The sequence below is a fragment of the Rhinopithecus bieti genome, unplaced genomic scaffold (genome assembly GCF_001698545.2).
Source record: "Rhinopithecus bieti isolate Rb0 unplaced genomic scaffold, ASM169854v2 scaffold_788, whole genome shotgun sequence".
Lineage (NCBI taxonomy): Eukaryota > Metazoa > Chordata > Mammalia > Primates > Cercopithecidae > Rhinopithecus > Rhinopithecus bieti.
Window position 1 is genome coordinate 325,714 of NW_016803416.1, and position 21,689 is coordinate 347,402.

The following is a 21,689-nucleotide window of genomic DNA, read 5'->3' on the forward strand; positions in this document are numbered from 1 at the left end:
TTTTTTTTGAGACAGTCTCACTCTGTTGCCCAGGCTGGAGTGTGGTGGAGCAATCTAGGCTCACTGCAATCTCCGCCACCATGTTCAAGCAATTCTCATGCCTCAGCTACCCAAGTAGCTGGGCTTACAGGCATGTACCACCACGCCCGGCTAATTTTTGTATTTCTTAGTAGAGATGGGGTTTCACCATGTTGACCAGGCTAGTCTTGAACTCCTGGAACTCCTGGTCTCAAAGGATCCGCCCACCTTGGCCTCCCAAAGTGCTGGGATTGCACAGCCACCATGTCCGCTGCTCCTGAATTCTTATGCATAACTTGGAACACAGGTACATTTTTTTCCGAAGAAAAGGTCTATAGTAAGTAGGGTATCAGAGTAGGAAGCCTGTCCATTTTAGAGTGTCAGAGACCAGATCATGCAAGAAAGGAATCCCCACAAGATGGTGGTTGTCATGGGGATTCAGAGATTCAGTAAAGTGAGGAAGGTATTGTGGGTAGGAGGAGGAATAGCACAAGGAGTCAGCATCTGAGCAGGATAAGGAAGGCAGGGCAACCCATGCATGGGTGCCCTGGCACAGGACTTCAGAGCCCAAGTGGCATGGTATGTGGAATCGGAGACTGAGCAAGGTGAGGAGGGCATCTGAACAGTAAAAAGCTTGGGAGCAGAAATAAATTAGTTACATAAAAAGGAAATTAACCAAATAAGTAAATGTATTAAGAATAATATGAACATGTGTTTTCACTATCAGAAAAGGGAATTACAAATATGAAAAGGGAGAAAAGTAGAATAAACTCTGTTGTAATGAACTGGAGTTGGAGTTATCAGTGTAAACTCATAGTTTTCAATATAAATAAATACAGAAATACAGATGTAAATGTGTTTACCTGTGTGTGATTTGTATATTCAAATACATGCTCAGTCAGCTCAAAAGCCTTCTGGTAGTAATATCCCAAGAGCAATGAGCACACTCAGGGTGTTCTTGGCATCTAAATACCATTCTTCTCTTGGAGGATCTAGGGCTCCTTTGAGAAATGACTGAATCCAGAAATGGGACAGGGAAGGTACAAAATGAGCCTGGAACATTACATTATGCCAAAGAGGGAGGAATGCTCAGATAATTGATGGAAACATTGCAAAAGGGCACAAGCTACCTTGAATGGGATTCCACTGATCAAACTGGGGATAAACTGAACATTAAATAATGACAGTAACTTGTAACAGCCCACTGAATAAAACAGGAAACCATAAGTATATACAGATATCGATACATGACTAAATTGAAAATGTGTTAAAAGAGAATACTTACAAAGTTCCCCTATAAAATACTTGGGAATAGTTCTCTCCTGAGACTATTTAAAGTTTACTAGCTCTATAACACAACTAATAATTAGGAATAATGATTGAGGTTTGAAAGAAGATAAGCATACTTCATGACTGCATCAGGGATCAGATTCCAATGCACTAAACATATTGTTTTTGAAATAATTTATTTCTGCCTAAAATACAGAGTTCAATGACTAAGACTTCAGAATACTTACAAAATAGCAGGGGGTTTGTTGTTGTTGTTGTTGTTGTTGTTGTTAGCATGATATTGAATCTCTACTGTGTACTCATTTATTTAATCCCTGTATCATGCTTAGTCTTCTTGAGGAATAAAATCTAAATAATTTGTAAGGGCAAAATCATAAAGTATAAGTTTGACTACAAAACATACGAGGTAGAACAGCCCTGCACGCACAAAAAAGTCAAAAGCACAGGTGACAAAACTTTTGTAAAAGAAAACAACACAAAACCAACAGTTAGGGCAGAACATGTAGGCAAATAAAAAAAGCTAGGACACCAACCCTCTCCATATTACATGTTAATACAATTAGGGCACAGAGGTAATAGTAGTCTCCCTGTGGACAGCCCTGGCTCACCTCTCCAGCTGGGATCTCTCTCCTGAGAGGTCTCCATCACCACCCAGCTGTCCCTGGTGAATTTCACCCTCTCAGTGTCCAACCGAACTCTGCTTCCCTTCCCTCCCAAACTTGTGCCTCCTCTCCTGTGTGTGCTTGTCCCTTTTTTCCAAGGGGTTGGCAGACCACCCCAAAGGAAATATTGGGCCTAGATGAAATCAGAAGAAACAAAAAAAGAATAGATTTTGAGGGGCTGTTTTTTAAGTGTAAAAAGAAAAAAATTGCATGCCTGCTTGCAAACATATGGGATACTGAAGAACTATTGCTGCTTGCACCAACCCAATTGCTGGTCAGCATCAGTGCTGACAAACTTGCTTGCTGTCCTCCCTCTGTTTTACTACCTGCATCTTCTTAATGACTGGGAACAAATGGGAAGTCGAGTCCTTTCACCAGTCAGCTTTTGAATTAAATTGAAATTGTAGGGATGACCACAACCTACTTTGTACTCAAGGCGCTATCCCTATATTCCTTAAAGCCACTACAAAGAGGTGAGATTCCCACTGTATTATGTTACAAATTTATGTTTACCCCCCTTACCAGAAACCTTTAGCTGAGCATGTCCACTTCACACTGAGTAATGGTTTGTTTCTTTCCTCAGGGCCTAAACTTTTATTTGTTCCTATTAAATATTATTCTGTTTTAAAAGCTTCTAAATTTCAACTTGCCCTGATTACTTTGAATTATGCAATGCAAATTAGTCTACTGAATAAAGATTGGTCTTGAAATTTGATGAGCATCTCAACTGATTAAGTTAAATTATGCTTTAGTGGGGGGCATACCCTATATACTTCAAATACCTCCAGGCACACAATGAACTAATAACTGTACCAAGACTTCTGTGAAAAATAATAATATCTACTACACATTAAGTGCTTACTAAAAGGCAGGCACTGCCTTAATGCATTATATGCATTCTTTCTTAATCTTCAGAACAACTCTAAAGGGTAGGCAGAATTATCATGCTCAGGATCAGACTGGATTCAAATGCACCAAGTCTGTTTAACTCCAGAGACTATTGGAGTTATATATTGGAGTTCTTGATCATTATATCAGAGGGCCGTTATCATGGCTACTAGGTAGCTACAATTTCACAAGCAAAGTAATTATAAGAGCAGTTATTTTTTTTAACCATGACTTTAACAGGCTGATCAATATGATATAAAATAAATTTCACAAGATGGATTACTCAAAGAAGTAAACCATACACATTTCATTCAAAAGGGGCATAAGGTACAACTTTCCAGATACTTATGAGCCTAGCCCACAAGTCATGAGTGACAAGTTAGATGTCACTCATGAATGAAAATTACCTGTCTCCTCAGTAGACACCACATTTCTCATATCTACCCCATCTTCATTCCCTCCACCACTAACTTGTCTTCTTGCATTCAACTATTATTTTTTTCTTAAAACAGATCTGAATATTGTCATGATACTTACAAAAAGTCTTCATGGTTGCCCATTGTCAATAGTATAAAAGCCAAACTCCTGACCAAAATGATCACAACTAATACAGGTTATGCTGTAGATATCAATTGTCTCTGTTTTACAGATGAGGAAACTGAAGCTGAAAGAATAAATTTTAATATACCCTGCATCTCTCAGCATCCTTGCCCATGCCATAGCCTCTATTTCAAAACTTCTTGCCACTACCAATCTCTTTCTCCAACTTAATGCTGCCAACTACAACTTTCATTGTTTAAGATTTTTTTTTCTATTGAGACATAAATCACTGTTAATACCAGTGGCTCATTAGAGCAAGAAATAGAGGTGGAGCTGTTAAAAATGCAGTATATATAGGCAGAGTGCAGTGGCTGACATGTGTAACCCCAGCACTTTGGGAGGCCAAGACGGGCAGATCTTTGAGTTCAGGAGTTTGAGACCAGCTTGGGCAACATGGCAAAACCCCATCCCTACAAAAAAAAAAAATACAAAAATTAGCTGGGCATAGTGGCATGTGCCTGCAGTCCCAGTTACTCTGAAGGCTGACGTGGGAGAATGGCTTGAGCCCAGGAGGCGGAGGTTGCAGCATGCTGAGATCATGCCTCGGCAACAGAGCTAGAACCTGTGTCAAAAAAAAAAAAAATTGAATACACATATATCCACATATTTACTTGAGTGTACATGCCTAAATCCACTGAGTTATAGGTCCACCATTCTTAAACTACCCAACTGTATCATATGAATTACAAAAAATTACTGATATCATGACATACACTTCAATCTTCACCCATTTCAGAGTTCAATTTCTCAACAATTTTTGTCAGACGAATTTTAGACATTTGACTCAATTCAACAAACTTTCTCTAAATCTTGCTAAAACAGGTAATCTACATGAACACTGCTGCATGCCATTATCCTAAGCAAATTAACATAGGGACAGAAAACCAAATACTGCATGTTCTCACTTGTAAGTGGGAGCTAAAAATTGGGTACTTATGGACATAAAGATGAGAACAGAAGACACTAGGAACTATTAGAGGGGACAGGGAGGGAGGGTGACAAATATTGAGAAACCGTTGGGTACTATGACGGCTACATGGGTAACAGGATCATCCACATCCTAAACCTCAGCATCATGCAATACACTCATGTGGCAAATCTGGACATTTACTCTGAGAATCTAGAAGTGAAATTATAAACATAAATATACATATAAATGAATGCATGGGTGCTCTAATTATTCTCTTCTAAGAGTGAGGGTCTTAATGTCAAATGACTAGCTGGTTTTTTTTTTGTTTGTTTTGTTTGTTTGTTTGAGACGGAGTTTCACTCCTGTCGCCCAGGCCGGAGTGCAACAGTGCGATCTCAGCTCACTGCAACCTCTGCCTCCTGAGTTCAAGCGACTCCCCTGCCGCAGCCTTCTGAGAGCTGGGATTACAGGCATGCACCATTACACCTGGCTAATTTTGCATTTTTTAGTAGAGACAGGGTTTCTCCATGTTGGTCAGGCTGGTCTCGACCTCCTGACCTCAGGTGATCCGCCTGCCTCGGCCTCCCAAAGTGTTGGGATTACAGGCGTGAGTCACCGCGCCCGGCCACAGGTTTTTTATTTTTATTTTTAACGGAAACAATAAAATAGAAGACAGTATTTTTAACAGTGCCAAGTGGCCACTCAGAAGTCTGGCACTGGAGCAAGAGCTCCTTAAATTAATTGTCTAGGGAAAAATGGAGGTAGAGAAAACTCAACCTTCTTGGGATGGTGGCAATAGCAGCTGAAACAAAATATTAAAACCGTCTCCTAAAGCAAGTTTGTACAACCTGCAGCCCAGGACAGCTTTGAATGCAGTCGAACACAAATTTGTAAACTTTCTTAACACTATAAGATTTAAAAAAAAAAAAAGAAAAAAAAAAATTATAAGATTTTTTTGTTTTTCTTTTTTTTTTTTAAGCTCATCAGCTATCAACAGTGTTAGTGTATTTTATGTGTGTCCCAAGATGATTCTTCTTCGTCCAGTGTGGCCTAGGGAAGCCAAAAGATTGGACATCTCTGTCCTGAAGTTTTCAAGTTATTAAGGGAAAATCCTCTCTACTTTTTACCTACTACTTAGCAAAAAAAGGCAAAGATCAAATGCAAGTATGGCTTACTGTTCCTGTTTCTAGTACATTAAGCAACATAAAGAAAAGAAAAAGATTTATACAGTTTGATCAGGGAGGCCGGAAGACATCCATAAGTAAAACTGGCAACTACTATGAAAGTTAAATTTAGCATGGCTGGGGTTCAGGTAGTCCATTTGTAACGCAAAAGTTAGAGTAAACATAATAAATTGATACTTTTAAACACCTTTTTTGAGAAATGGGAAAGAATTTTTCTATCACTGCTAATTTACTTACAAATTATATGCTTTCCCAAGTCAGTCCACCCTTCTAAATACAGGGTATACTCAAAGCATTGAACTAGCTATCTTTAATCATAAAGTAAGACTTCTGGTCTAAATTTACATTGTTAAATTACTTTATTCTAATCAGTTCTCCAAAGCCAGAAAGAAAAATTACTTTCTAAATAGTGTGCTAAATTTAGGAAATAATATATTCCTTAATTTCAAACAAATTTGACACAGTAATTTTTGGGGGGCTGGGGGGGGTCACATCATTCAGTTAATATTGTTCTATACCTACAAGATTAAATGTAGCTACTTTAGCTTTGTATGCAATTCACAATCTCCATTTAATCCACTCAACAAATATTTTATTGGGCATGTATTATATTCCACTATTCTAAAAATAAATACTGGGGATACATATATCTCAGCCCCTGAGCTCAGTGAGCATCCAGTCTAGCAGAAGTGAATAATAATTGATGATTTAGTGTGATAGTCCCCATATTAATTACTAGGGTGTTTTTCATGTATCTCCAGAAATTCTTTGTTGTTCCTCCCACCAAGCAACAGAATTTAATTCCCCTCCTCTTAATTATGGGCTGGACTTAGTGACTCAATTCTAAGGAATAGAGTAGAGGAAGGAATAAAAAGTAACTTTTCAGTGAAGAAACCTGGCAGTCACCACCTAAACCAAGTAACCAAGGTTAACATCATCATCATTAAGACATGTTGAGATGATGCAATGAAAGGGCCAGTTCACTTGTCTACTTCCCCAAATCATGAGGATTATTCTTCCACATAATCATGAGAAAACATCAGACAAACCCAAATTGATAGATAATGTATAAAACAGCTGACAAGCACTCTTTAAAAGTGTCATGGCCAGGAAAAACTAGAAAAAGAAACAGACTGGAACAGACTAAAGAGATACATGAAATTGAACGTGGCATCCTGGACTACATCCTATATCAACAGAAAAGAACATGAGTAAAACTGAAGAAATGTGAATAAATTCTGCATTTTAGTTAATGGTACTATACCAATTCTAATTTCTTACTTTTGACAAATACACCATGGTTACATGTGTAACCATTAGGTCTTTCCAAGTTCTGTAAATCTAAAAATTTTTTTAAATAAAAGATTTAAATATATACAGTCTGATAAGAATCATCATGAGATAAGCATATGATCTATGAGACATGCAGCCAGGGTCAGCATCAAGGGTTATGCGTGTGAAATCTGGGAATAATGTCTCAACTTACTCTTGAAATATGGGAAGGAGTTGATCAGCTGGAATGAGGAAGGGGGTAGAAAAAACAGAATAATCCACTATCCAGGAACAAGGCAGTTTTTGGTTTGTGTAATTAACAAATGGTTCAGTATGGCTGGCAAAATGGGAGAAGAAATCGAAGTAGTGTCAAGAAATAAGGTCAGAGAGAAAAGCCGGAATTACCTGTCTTCAAGATCCAGCCTCAAATCCCACATACATCATATCAATCTAGTGCTGAAGTGAATTCCTCTCCTGACATCATTTCCTATACCAATCATTTGGCCATAACCAGGTACTGCCTTGTGTTAAGTTTGTCCTATTATTTTAATTTTCCCAATTTAAATCTTACTACACAGAGTGAGATAGTAGGAACCAAGCTTCACACACCCGCTGAAATTCACTTTACTGGTTTCTGCCTTACACAGTGTCTAGCATTGTAGGGACTCAATGGATGAGCAATATGTAATATAAACTGGTCATCAGAATTAATCTGAAGAATATGGTATCAATGAGAAGCTGATTTTAATCATCATAAGCTGCTTCACTGGGGAGGGGGAGGGTGCACAGGGAACAACGGTACAGATATTTCCAAAATCGAGTACGAATAACAAAGGACAACGTACTAAAAACCTTAGAAATCATTTTAGGGCAGTGGTCCCCAACCTTTATGGCACCAGTGATCAGTTTCCTGGAGGACGATGTTTCCATGGAAGGTGGGGGGGTTGGGGGGTGACGGCAGCAGTGATTTTGGAATGAAACTGTTCCACCTCAGATCATCAGGCATTAGATTCTCATAAGGAAGGTGCAACCTAGATCACTCACATGCACAACTCACAACAAGATTAGCATGTGGGCAGCAAGCCATCCAGGTGCCAAGATAAGAGACTGAAGGCACAGGCTGTTTGAGTACAATAAAGAAAACACTTAAAATCAGAATAGTTACATTAGACATATAGATATGATTATATATGAATATTACTAATCATTAGTTTATAGCATTACTCTTTATTCCAGTATTATAATAAACTCTGTTCTACAATTATAACCTAGGAAAAACCAGGGCATACAGAGATAGGAGCTGAAGAGACACGGTGAGAAGTGACCAGAAGACAAAAGCGTGAGCCCTGTCATGCCCAGACAGGGCCACTAGAGGGCTCCCTGGTCTAGCAGTAACACCAGTGCCTGGTAACACACCTGTTACTTAGCAGACCTTGGTCTAGCGGTAGCACCAGGGCCTGGGAAGCAACCATTACTTAGCAGATCGGAAAAGGGAGTCTCCCTTTCCCGGGGGGAGTCAGAAAAGATTCTGCTCCACCACCTCTTGTGGAAGGCCTGACATCAGTCGGGCCCGCCCACCAGAGGCCTGACATCTCCCTTTGATGCTGTACTTCAGCGGTCACGCTCCTGGTCCACTTTCATGTTCCACCCTGTACACCTGGGCTCCGAGGCCTTCTAGATAGCAGTAGCAGAATTAGTGAAAATACTAAAGTCTTTGAAATACATAGAAGAAATAATGACGTAAGCTGTCCTCTCTCTCTCTGTCTGTCTCTCTCTTTCTCGTCACTTTTCCTATCATTGGAGATGGCTTACACTCCTTACCCTGCCCCCTTGTCTTGTACACAATAAATAACAGCGCAGCCAGGCATTCGGGGCCACTACCACTCTCCACATCTAGGTGGTAGTGGTCCCCCCAGGCCCAGCTGTCTTTCCTTGTATCTCTGTCTTGTGTCTTTATTTCTAGGATCTCTCGTCTCCGCACACGCAGAGAAAAATCCACAGGCCCAGTAGGGTTGGACCCTATATTAGTGCTCCTATGAGAATCTAATCCAACAGCTTTTCTGACAGGAGGCAGCATTCCTGGTTCCTAACAGACCAGTACTGGTCCACGGCCTGGGGGGACTCCTGCCTTACAGAACTTAAGGACTAAGAAGATAAAAACTGTTCCACATAACATCATTTCTGCCTATCATTCTGATACTCTGCTCCATTCTACCTCCTGACAATTAACAATCAACAAAAAGGTGTCCTATAAAGTGGTTAAGAATCCAGACTTTGAATCCTGATTCCAAACACTGTAGCAAAGGTTCTTGGACAAAGTACTTAGCTTCTCTAGCCTTTAGTAAAATGGGAACAGTAACAATACTCAATTCTTAAAAGAACCATTGGATTCAATGCATGCAAATCTTCAACACAATCAATGTTTGGCACATGACAAGTGCTCAACAAATGTTAGCAATTACAACTGTGACTGTAATGTTATCATCACCACTATAATAATGGTGAGGATGATGATACCATTCAAGAGTACTGCCTTGCCATTGCTCACTTCTAAGTCTTTTACTTTTTAATAACCTTCTCTAGTTTAAAAGATAGAGGGGAAAAATTCCTTGTTGCTGTGTTCTTCCTAAAAGCTAGTAAAAATATCTATTTTACTAAAAGTAAAACCTTCATGTACAGTTGGTGTTTCATTCCACATACAGAAGAGTAAGGTTAATCGATAAACAGTAAGATATCCTTGGTGTCAATAATCAAATAAAAGTTGAAGAACAACTGCATAAAAGGGAAAACAAAGGAACAGCCCTAAAATTTTACTGTTTCCTTTCCTACTATTTTTAACTTCAAGAGTTTAAAAGAGGTCAAGCTAATACATGTCAAATATCTAAAACACAAACTACTTATGGCTATTTTAAAGCAATTTACTTCAAGCATTTTTTTTCTTCAACTATTTAAATAATTTCGTAGATTGTATGCAATGTGTAGCTCTCACGTTGATAATGTACTCTATGATAGTGGCCAAAGGTACATTATACCAAATGTAAAGGTCTAGAGAGTTCTTCTGTACAAAAGGTACTTTGCAGTGGAAACCAATTATGCCAATAACACTTTGTAGCACTGCCCACAGGAAACACTAACTGCTGTATCCAACATTCCTGATGCTGAAGTGCTTATTATCTACAAAGAATGTTCTTCAACATCTAATTCATACTAGATCAGAGATGGATCCTAATCCACCCATATGAATTTAGATAATCAACAGTATGACCAAGATACTACCTATATACATATTTTCATATGATATTTGTGAAAAGTTATAGATTAAGACACAGAATATATTTACACATTTACCCATGTTGTTCAGATTATGAAAATATTAGCAAGAATCAGTAGTATAAGGAGAAAAGTTGTTCAAGCTGTTTTATCCAAGAGAGATAAATTTCTAATTTCTTTTTTTTTGAGACAGAGGCTCGCTCCCGGGTTTACGCCATTCTCCTGCCTCAGCCTCCCGAGTAGCTGGGACTACAGGTGCCCGCCACCTCGCCCGGCTAGTTTTTTGTATTTTTTAGTAGAAACGGGGTTTCACTGGGTTAGCCAGGATGGTCTCAATCTCCTGACCTCGTGATCCGCCCGTCTCGGCCTCCCAAAGTGCTGGGATTACAGGCTTGAGCCACCACGCCCGGCCGAATTTCTAATTTCTTAACCTAAAGATTCATGTCCTAATGCTTCCTTAGGTGATAAAGATCCACAAGATAGTAAGGTAACTCAGAAAGACATTAGACACTACCTTCACCAAGTGACCAAGGTTAGCATCACCAGTGATGTCATGTGGGTATCATGTTACACCACCCCCCCTCCACCCAGCAAGAATGCAATGAAAGGGGTACTTCAGCACTGAGGTTTCTCCTCAAAAATCTGCAACTTCAGTTTAATCATGAAAACACATCCAGCATATCCAAACTGAGGAACATTTTACAAAATACTTAACCAGCACTCTTTAAAACTGCCTAAATTGTGAGAAACAAGAAACGACTGAGACAGTCACAGACCAGAGGGGCCTAAGGAGACATGACAATCAGCACAATGTGGTATTCTAGACTGGATCCTGGAAAAGAAAAGCACATTACTGGAAAAACTGGTGAAATCCAGATAAAGTTAGCAGTAAGATGTCAATGTTGGTTTCTTAAACTAATGTATCTCAGTAATATAAGATGGGAATACTAAGGGAAAACTGGTTGAAGGATATAGGGGAATTCTCTGTACTATCTTTGCAACGTTTCAGTGAGATCTAAAATTATTCCAAAACAAAGTTTATTAAAAAAAAAAAAAAAGACTCCAGACACACTTGTTTACAAAGGTTATCTAGTAGCCATGGATAAACTTTCTTGGAGTAAACACTACCTCCAATAAATCCAATCACCAAGCTGAGTTTCCATAAATATTTCAAATGTCAAGTGAAAAGTCCTAGATTAAGTCACAGAATTATAAAGACACTGATGACAGTTGATGACAGTCATCAATTCAACTAGATTACTACAGATAGCTTAAAGCTTTTTAGTAGTGTCTTACAGTTTACAGAATAAAACCTGAACTCTTATAAGCTCTGAAGAACACAGCCACTTGGTTTTCATTCAGCAGGATTTACTCAGACAGATTAACCTTCTGAAAGTTCCTGAACAATGTCAAGCTCATTCCCACCTCAGGGCCTTTAGCACTTGGTTTTCCTCATCTGTCTCTTCGCACAGCTAGTTTCTTATCTTTCAGTTGAGCATATCCCCATTCCAGGGACTCCCTAAACACTCCATATAACCACTCTGTGTTTCATGTTTCAATACAGCATTGAATAAATTACATGAGATATTTAACTATTTATTAATTTATTTATTTAGAGACTGGGTCTCACTCTGTCACCCAGACTGGAGCGCAGTGGCACGATCTCAGCTCACTGCAACCTCTACTTTCCGGTTTCAAGTGATTCTTGTGCCTCAGCCTCACGAGTAGCTGAGACTACAGGTGAATGCCACCACACCTGGCTAATTTTTGTATTTTTAATAGACGGAGTTTCACCAGGGGTTTTGTTATGTTGGTCAGACTGGTCTTGAACTCCTGGCCTCATGTTATCTGCCCGCCTCAGCCTCCCGAAGTGCTGGGAATACAGGCATGAGCCACCACACCCAGCCAACACTTTATTATAAAACAAGTCCTGTGTCAGATGGTTTTGCACAACTGTAGGCTAATGTAAGTGTTCTGAATACATTTAAAGTGGGATAGGGTAGGCTATGACGTTTGGTAGGTTAGGTGTATTAAATGCTGGGTTTATCAGGACGTGACCCCATCATAAATTGAGGAGCACTTGTATTTTATTGGGTTAACTAATGTCTCTCTCCTCTACGTTTTCATCATGTTATTCCAGAGATAAGGCAGAATTATCCATGGAATCCCATCCTATAAAGGGAATATTGTGTTGAAAAAGTATCTTATTTCTCTTTTAGTAATCTTAGTTCTCTTTCGCAGCTTGATAGTAAAAATTAATAATCCTCTCTCCAGAAAACAAGCCTAAAAAATATCAGTCCGCATACGTATTACACTGACTCACTACTCCACATAATGAATGTACTTTTAAATGATCCAAAAGATATCAATAATTTCTGAATTGAAAAACCTTAAATATTTCATATTTTAGTGAAGCTGATATTGTTACAAGTACAGGAATTCCCCTGCTGGTTATCAGCAGCTTACATTTACTAAATTCATCTGCTCTGTAATACATACTATCATCACAGAACAGGTGCTTTTCACAAAGTATTCAAGATAGAAGGGAAGGCAAACAGGAATTTAATTCTCTATGTGTGAGGTATTAAAGTTATTTATAATATTCAGTCAAATATCTCTTCTGTGAGATATTAAAGTTATTTGGTATTATTATTCAGTCAAGCCCCCAAAACATGAGTGTACTCGTCTACTCAATCTTTTGTCACTTCTTCCACCTCTCTCTAGTGTTCATCTTTTCGTTCTCATTGCTACTGTTCATATTTCAGTCAAGCCCTCCTTATGTTTTTCCCACCTTCAGTCACAAAATATTGGTTTTATATCAACACGCCTCTGCCAGAAAACCCAGAATGATTTACAACTACTTCAAATCTAAGCTTCATTTTCGACAGTTCAAAGTTTTCCATAATCTGATCCTACTACTTCAGACCATTTCCCGAACTAAGTCTCTCAGCTAACTAATCTCATTTTTCTATGCTTATAATACATGCTTGTTTCTAATTCTATACCTTTGTCTCATATAAGTTCATGTTTCCTGATTCAATCTGTCACGAATTTCTAAAACTTTGAGTACAGTCCCATTCTCAAAAAAAAAAAAATATTACAAACTCTTGGTAAGCAGTATTTGCATTATTCAAATCTTTTCCTTTTAAAATACTCTTCCCCTTTGTTTTATCAGGAGAAGCAAAAGGCTGTTGATGGTCACTTCCAAAAGACCACTACATTCTTAGGTGTCTAAGTTACACTGGGATTTGGAAGCTTCAAGCCAAATCACAACAATGTAACAGAGTACTCAAAAATCAAAACAGCAAAAAATAATGGGCACGTGAATAAAAGTACAAAGCAACTTATTTGTAAATTTTCAAGATGTCACCTCATTAGTATTATTATTATTACTATGCTAAGGACAACAGTATCTTAAAATTATAAACCTTCATAGTCTTCCATTTACTAGTCAAAATGAATATTTTTCCAAGACAAAACAGTCACTTAAATACGTCACAAAGATACCAATAAATACCTGTAAAAGACTATTTCTATAGTAAAGAAAATTAGTAAAAGTGTTGATATTGATGACTATAAATTTCATTCAATTATATTAGGCTAATTAAAATTTAAAGATTTCAAGTTCAAAGGCCAAGTGAGATAATTTACCAAGCAAATTAAATTCTGTGATTAGTATAATTCATTCACTATGGGTAAAGTAGCTAAAAATCTTTCCTAATTCTCAAAGACGTTCATCAAAACCACTTAATACCAGTTGAAGGGAAACCGAGAGCAGTACTTTATTCTTAAAATATGAAATATATATTTAAATGCACATATTTATATCAAACAGTAACTAATTGAATTATACCAAACATCCCTATGGTACTCCCTACCATATGATAATTATGATCCAAGCAAAAAACTAAAGAAAAGCAAGGTCAGATGAACCTAATATTCAACTGCTGTACTTTCAAGCATTCCATTTTTCTATGTTGAACAGGTTTTCTAGTTCTAAGGTTTGCCTAGATGTTGAACTTGTACCTCCTTAGAATTTTGGTTAAGCCAGAGCTTTTCTTTAAAAAAAAAAAAAAAAAAAAAATTTGCAATAAAAGAAATTATGGTCTAAATCGCAAAGATGACAAGAAACCTTAGCAATTTAAATAGACAAGCCTTGAAATAAATACTGTGATCAAAGTATCAAGCAGCCTAATATAACCCAGCTGGCTCAGGCTTATCATATATGGTACTCATTACCACAATTGCACTATTTAACCTACTTCCTGGTGTCAACAAAAACTTTGTTATTAATTCCTCCCAGTTATGGATCTGCTTAAATTATTGCACTTTCTGATAAAACAACCCTCTGTCCAAAAAAATTTTTAAAAAGGAGCAGGTCTTATTTTAAATGTTTTAGAAATGGAACCACGGTTAGTAAAACCACAGAAACCACGGTGGCTTTGTATTATTAGCTGTCTATATAAGGGTATGTTAATTTCTATGGAGGTAATAGATGACTCATGGTTAACACAATTTTGTAAGGGATCACATGTTTTATCAAAAAGGTAACCATATGCACGTATGCAAAAATAACTATTCTACAAATTGTTAAAATTCAAGTAAGAGATGTATCCACTGACAAAAGTATACAGGTTAGATTCTGCTAGCCCATCCTCTTATCCATACACAACTTCTCCATCATTCATGTAGATCCTTATTGGTTACAACTTGTAAGATTTTGAAGCTACAGCTCTTACTGCCTTTAAACAATTAAATGTTTCTTAGGAACTTGTTTTTACACGTAATTTGTTTCCAAAAGGCTCCATTTAGGCAAAGTAAAATGCTAGGATTATTATTATTTTATTTTATTTATTTATTTATTTATTTTTGAGACGGAGTCTTGCTCTGCCACCCAGGCTGGAGTGCAGTGGCCAGATCTCAGCTCACTGCAAGCTCCGCCTCCCGGGTTTACGCCATTCTCCTGCCTCAGCCTCCTGAGTAGCTGGGACTACAGGCGCCCGCCTCGTCGCCCGGCTAGTTTTTTGTATTTTAAGTAGAGACAGGGTTTCACAGTATTAGCCAGGATGGTCTCGATCTCCTGACCTCGTGATCCGCCCGTCTCGGCCTCCCAAAGTGCTGGGATTACAGGTTTGAGCCACTGCGCCAGGCCCCAGGATTATTAAATCTACCCCAACACTTGTACCAAACACTGAAGCAGCAAAAAACTAAATCAAAAACTACAAAGAGATAAATAAGAAAAGGGCAGTGTGATCATGATTACTGTCACTGGATTTACTGGTCTGTCTCAGCCACAGGTACCAGGACATTGAAAAGATGAATTGTGAGAGTTGTTCATGGTACACACCTCCATTTCTTATAAAGAGCTAGCTGGACTGGTTACAAAGGAGTCACTAACTGCTCAGTGTTTCATGAGTGGCACCCAGCGTTCACACAGATTCCTTACAGCTAACTGATCCATTTCCTTTCCATGCTCTCTTCTCTTTCATTCTGCTTGCCCAGATGGCAGCCACAGCAGATTGGAAGCATTGCACAACATACTACTTAACCATACTGTGTACTCAGTAAAGAAGGAAATTCACATGACAGGCTTTATCAGTATTGTCTGTTTAAGTCATCTGCAAAGCAATGTATTCTAGAAAGTCTTCCTGTGTCATCAGTCAGGCACTGATTTCCTAAGTCAAATTAAACCATCTATTCAAACTATTATTTGTAATTGCATTCAGTGATATTTAATAAGAACATATTTTTCTTCCCCTACCCTACCCAGCTTGATCTGTACTTTCAGTTAGTTTCTCCATTCCATGTAGCAAAATAGTAGAGGCTGTGCTGACTTTCAGCAGTGAAATGGGTTTAGTGTCTGTATATATTCAACCACCGCTAATTTTCTGTTGACCTTCATTTTTACTTAATATAATACCTAGTGTACACCCACAAACTTAACTTTCTAAAAATCTGGTGTTAAATTTAATACTCATTTGATTTCATTTGTGTTGATAGTAAATGATAATGCCAAGAAGTAGGCTTTTAAGTAAATACAATATGTCTACAAGTCACAACTGCAGGCAACTGCATCACTCACTGTGCTTCTGAAAACATACTGGAATTACTGCCACCTCCCTAAATTGTGATGGATTATATATTAGATGGGCATACTGGGGTTTCTGGTTCTGCATTTGCCATTAATTTTAAACTTGGGCATCTCTGGGACTCAGTCTCCCATCTGCTAAAATAATTACAAAAGTTCCTCCTGTGATTCTCTTTGTAAATATGAAAAGTAAAGCTGTAGAGATTCAAGATTCCAATTAGCAGTAAAGCCAGAACTTTATCAGTAGCCAGAAGTCAGTCTAGATTTCCTGTTATGCCTAGCAGAAAGTTTCCCATATATAAGAAATATATAATATTTGCTATACATACATTTTAGAAATATATTCTATTTTAGAAATTTTCTCAACTAAGAACTGTAATGGTATACGTGTATACACATTACTTCCATAATTGGATACTAGCATCTTTTCAGGTTGCCCAGAAGATGAGGAGACAATTTAGACAGAAATGTAAATCTGGATTATGAAAAACATCAGAGTCTCACTGTTGGTCACATCAAATATCTCCGAAAGGGGCAGGGAGGCAAACCATATACAGCTTAACACTGCATATAATGTCTATACCACCGCATTTCCCATTTTATCCACAGAGAAAATAGCTCATACCCATCAAGGTATTTTATTATCCTTTATACAACCCCTCATCCTCTTCTAGTACTGAATCTTTTTAATGTGTTATCTTTTTTCACGGGGTTGGTGAGGCTAGTAGTTGGAGGAAGAAGAGAAATTAAAATATTAAGAAGAAACAATCCACATTACCAACAATCCTGGTAACAGACTTTTTAAAAAACTGAGTACATTTAAAGTATTGGGAGTTGCTACCAAATGACAATGAATCAAAAATGAAAATAAAATACTTCTAATATGACAAAGAAAAAAAGATGATCAACTTATAAACTTTCAAGAACAAAAGTATCGTATGAAACACATACATTCAGAATCACTTTGAATTACAAACTTGGAGACACACAGTTTCGTAAATATGTGTTTATAACCCCAAGACATTCTCCAGCTAAACAAAAATATGTTCCAGACACGTTCACCTGCATATTAACATAATATTCACCTTTCAATAATCTGATTCACTAACATAATGCACTAAAACAAGTCTCCTCATGCTTCTCATGTTCAAGTCAAATACACTGCTTAAAACCGCTAAGTTCTATAAATAACAAACATTTCAAAAAATATCTGTAGCAGAAATGTAGGTTAGCAAAGGCCAAAGTGCCCAGCACACAGTTTCCACTCAAATATTGGTGTGATGAATAAACAACAGAAGAAGAAACAAAGCAAAGCAAAAAGGAGACACTGAAGTGAGAGCAGATGAGCCTGGAATCTACAGTGACTTGAGAGCAACTGGATTTCATAGGACTGTTGCTGCTGCTGCTGCTGCTGCTGCTGCCGCCGCCGCCGCTGCTGCTGCTGCTGCTGCTGTCACTGCTGTCTGCTGAGGGTAACAGCAAGCCACAAGTCTAGGGAGCCCCATCAAGGGCTCTGCTGCCAAACTCCTTCTACCATAGTTGCTGGTTTGTGAGGTTAGTAGCCTACCACCAAAGTATGTCTCCACAAGGTAGTTGCCCATTCAATTCTATAAACCAGAAAAAAGATGAATACATTTCTGCAAAGACCACTGGAAGAATTGTATGGCCCTCTCATCCGTCACATAGGAAAGAAGGGCTGTCTGTATATCAAACGATGATGTCTGTAGGTTAGATGTTAGAGGGCAAAAAAAAAAAAAAAAAAAAAAAACGGTAAATATGTACATGGGGTAAGGAAAGAGGGAGATGTCGGGTGTCATTATAAACCTATACCATAACATTATTACTTAAAGTCAAAATAAATACTGCCTTTGTTTTCAACTATATCAGAAAGCATCTAAAATGTACTGAGTAAAAATTACTGGTAGAAAAAAGCATTAAATAATACTCGTGGTGGAGAAGCGTTAATGGTATGAAAACACAATTCTGAAACTGCTAATAGGTAAGCCACGAAGAATAATCTCAAACAGATAAAAGAACAATCTCAGAACAGATAAAAGCTCCACAAACTATGAAAATTTCACCTGGAGAGAGATGAATATAAAGCAAAGAGAACACTTTACTGGCATAACTAAGATAGCACTCTATTAGGATAAAGGGCAATTTGGAAAACTCAGTATTAGCACCAAAACATCAAATGTAATTATAATTAATTATTGCTCTGTAAAACATACATTAGGTAATATATTTAACTGGGGGAATGAAAATACCATTTCTCCTGGGCAAGATAGGAAGCAACCCTGAACTTGAAAAAGAGAAATAGCAGGGATCTTTGGTCACACACTGTAATTGTGACTTTTTGACATTTTAATTAGTACTAAAGCAGTTCGTTTTAATGGTTATTACCTTAAAGTTTAGTAATAAATTCAAATATCTTTACCTAAAGTTGTTGTGGGACAAAAGTAAGACAGTTTTTATTTAATTAAAATTTAAACCACTGGGAACAGTAATTTAAGGATTACATTTTTAGACTTGGGAAACTTAGGAATTTTAAATACTATTTAAGTACTGTATCCACCTGTAATTTTCAAATCTTACAGTATTACTTTAAGTCTGCACAAAATTTGAACAGGTTTTACTTGGCTTCTTTCCAAACCATAGCACTTACGCTTTGGGGACTAAGGGAGAGTAGAGTGTAAAGCGCTTTAATTTCTTTAAGCAGAAAAATCTTTTACCTTGACCACATTTTCAAAAGTATATCCTTCCACGCACAAGAGTTTCTCAACTTATTTTAAAAAAGAAAAGAAAAGAACTAAATTGTAAAACATGAAGTAAATGCAAAATATTTTCAAGCTTTCAAAATGAAGCTAGACTTTGTTCCTACTATTGTATTTAAAATCTTGAGACACTCAAACTGAAAGAACCAAAAAGCCATGAAAATACAGGAACTGATGTTTCCTATTCGGATTTTGCTTCTCGTATATTCTAATCACCTTAATAAACCAAAAGCCAAACACATAAAGTAAATTTAGGTTTTTAAGTTAAAATTTCACCTCACAAATCAGGCTTTTCTGAGTGATTCAAAAAAATGTAAGTGAGCAGTAATCTAAAGTTCACTGCCCTGATTATTTAGCAGTAAATCACTAAATGTGAACAGTTTAACATTTTCAAAATACTACGTGAGCAACAAAAAGATGAGTACCAAGAGGAATTACATAATTCAGTGTACAGATTCTCTCTAGTTACCTGCTTACATAATGCTTCTAAAATCAAGTATCTATCAAGTATTTTACTAAATATTTTAAATAGAACTGCAATATGGGCCCCAAGGTTCTATAAACATGGTACTAACATCATTATTAGGAGAACTTTCATGTATAAAAACAAACGTGAAAAACAACTTCTCTACCTGAATACTAAAGCAACAGCAATATCTGAAAAGTATTTTCAAGGGATCTGAACAATAAAGATGTCAAATTAAAAATATATACATATCAGTTTGTTCTTGATTTCTAGAGATGTGTGTGCCACTTATGAGGACCCAGATATACAAATAATCTCAACACATTCAAAAGACACAACTTTCTTGTTTAACAGTTACTTAAAATTGCAACTGACATCTATCTATAGAATCAAACTTCACCTCTCCTGTGAAGTCATCCCCCAAAAGGAATTAGTGGTTGATAGCTGGGTGTTCCCATCATTTTTTCCTTTTGTAGTCTAGACTTACATCAATTCTGTTTTACAATTTTTTTATGTACGCACTTGTCTCTTCCATTTAAAATCTTTTGAGGCAGTAACCAGATTTGGTGTCTTTGTATCTTTTTTACTTCCCACTCAAGTAATTTTCTGGCTACATGCTGAAGTGAATTAGGGTGGACTAATTTTTTTTCTGGATATCTGAAACATTTTATCATACCTCCACACCTGACCACAATGATATGAGGTCACTAGGTAAACATGCTATTTCTCCAGTAAATTTCAAAACATACCCCAAAATTGTCTACATATCGTTTCTAACATTTCTACCAAAAATATATCATTTAAAAAAAAATGTAACAAAAGAAACAGAAGTTCTCAAAAAAGGAATGTGTCAAACAGACCACAATGATCACTGACTATTCATACAGATAGGGGGTAACACAAAATAATAAGTAAACACATGCCTATTCAGAAAAAGTCCCCATCTGTCTAAAAAAATATCAAATGCTTTCTCTGTCCAAATTCAACTCTTCCCTGAGCTTAAAAGCAATACAAAGGCGAAGTAGTAACTACAGACTAGGTTTCCAGCAGTTTTACCCTGGGTGTGGGCTGCAGGAAAACTAAGAAGAGAAGGAAGGTGAGATTTGAGGAAGCAAGTAACTAAGCAGAGATTTTCTCCAATGTAAAATATGACTAATTTGCACAGAGAGCACTGCAAATAACATCACCATACAAATTTATTCTCTCCAAAGTCGGTCACACAAAAATAACCCTATGCTAGGAAAAATTACTCTGAATACATCAATATTTTAATTACATTTTTGTCAATTCATATTTTAGCCTCTGAAAGGACTGATTCTACAACTCTGCTTTTCTTTTGAAAACATAAACAAAATATGTAAACAGCTGATGCCAGTATTTCTTACTGCAACACCAAACTTGATTAATACAAGAGCAAATAATTTTCAAGTAACAATTTTCTCCTACTGAAAATGAACAAAAACAGATAAAAGCTATGTGTTGTATTTATCACTACAATGCGTATTATCACTTTAATAATTACACATGGTGCACACATGAATACTGTCTGAGTAAAAAGACATTATTTTATTCCCCTAACTGAATTTTAGGAATACAATGCACTCTTCATGCTTCGTTTTGAAATCAACCTACTTTGAAGGCTAAGGATCATCCTTTGTGTGTAATAAGCAAAATTGGCCACTTCAAATATGAAAATTATGGATTTGGCTCTGATGCAAAATAAAGCAAGCTTCTTATAGCACCTGAAATATTAAATCAATTTAGTGTGCTGAAAAGCAAGGCAGTGAGTTATTGAATCTGTGTTTAATTCAGTGCACTTTATAACATATTTAGAGAATTCAGTTGTATAAAACAGTATCTGAATCTTATCAGATGAAAATATTTTTCCCTTTTAGCAAGCCTTGGGTTGCATGTCTGAGAAAACAAATTAGTCTTCAGTTCTGCTAAGCTTGATAATAGTGCCCCCTAATGGGAATTTTAGTATGAGTTTTTCTACTCTTTTTTTTTGTTTTGTTTTGAAAAGCATATATTCTCTAATATGATCAAATTATCTCACTTTCAACTAGAAGGTAAATTCTGTAATACAAAAGTTTATGAAGACTGAATCCACTCAAAGGAGAGTTACCACATGTACAAAAACAAATTGTGAATTAACAGAAACAAATAGAAAACTTGTAACAAAAGTGTTCTAGGTTTTGAATCATCCAGTAACATAATCTAACACAGCACAATACAAAACATTATTCTCATAAGGAAATTATCATTCT

At 36.9% G+C, this 21,689-nt stretch overlaps 1 protein-coding gene and 1 long non-coding RNA gene across 3 annotated transcripts in view; both read right to left on the reverse strand.

Moving 5' to 3' along the window:
* LOC108536141 (uncharacterized) overlaps positions 1-3,773 on the reverse strand; it is a 32,785-nt gene extending 29,012 nt beyond the window's left edge. The window contains exons 1-2 of one of the 2 annotated variants that reach the window (XR_001887431.1): positions 1,536-3,773; positions 882-1,032 (exon numbers count right to left, since the gene is read on the reverse strand). This is a non-coding gene — a long non-coding RNA (uncharacterized LOC108536141). Of the gene's footprint in view, positions 1-881 lie in introns of both variants that reach the window. The other variant, XR_001887428.1, reaches the window with a different exon arrangement.
* EIF3H (eukaryotic translation initiation factor 3 subunit H) overlaps positions 1-21,689 on the reverse strand; it is a 112,563-nt gene that overhangs the window by 46,891 nt on the left and 43,983 nt on the right.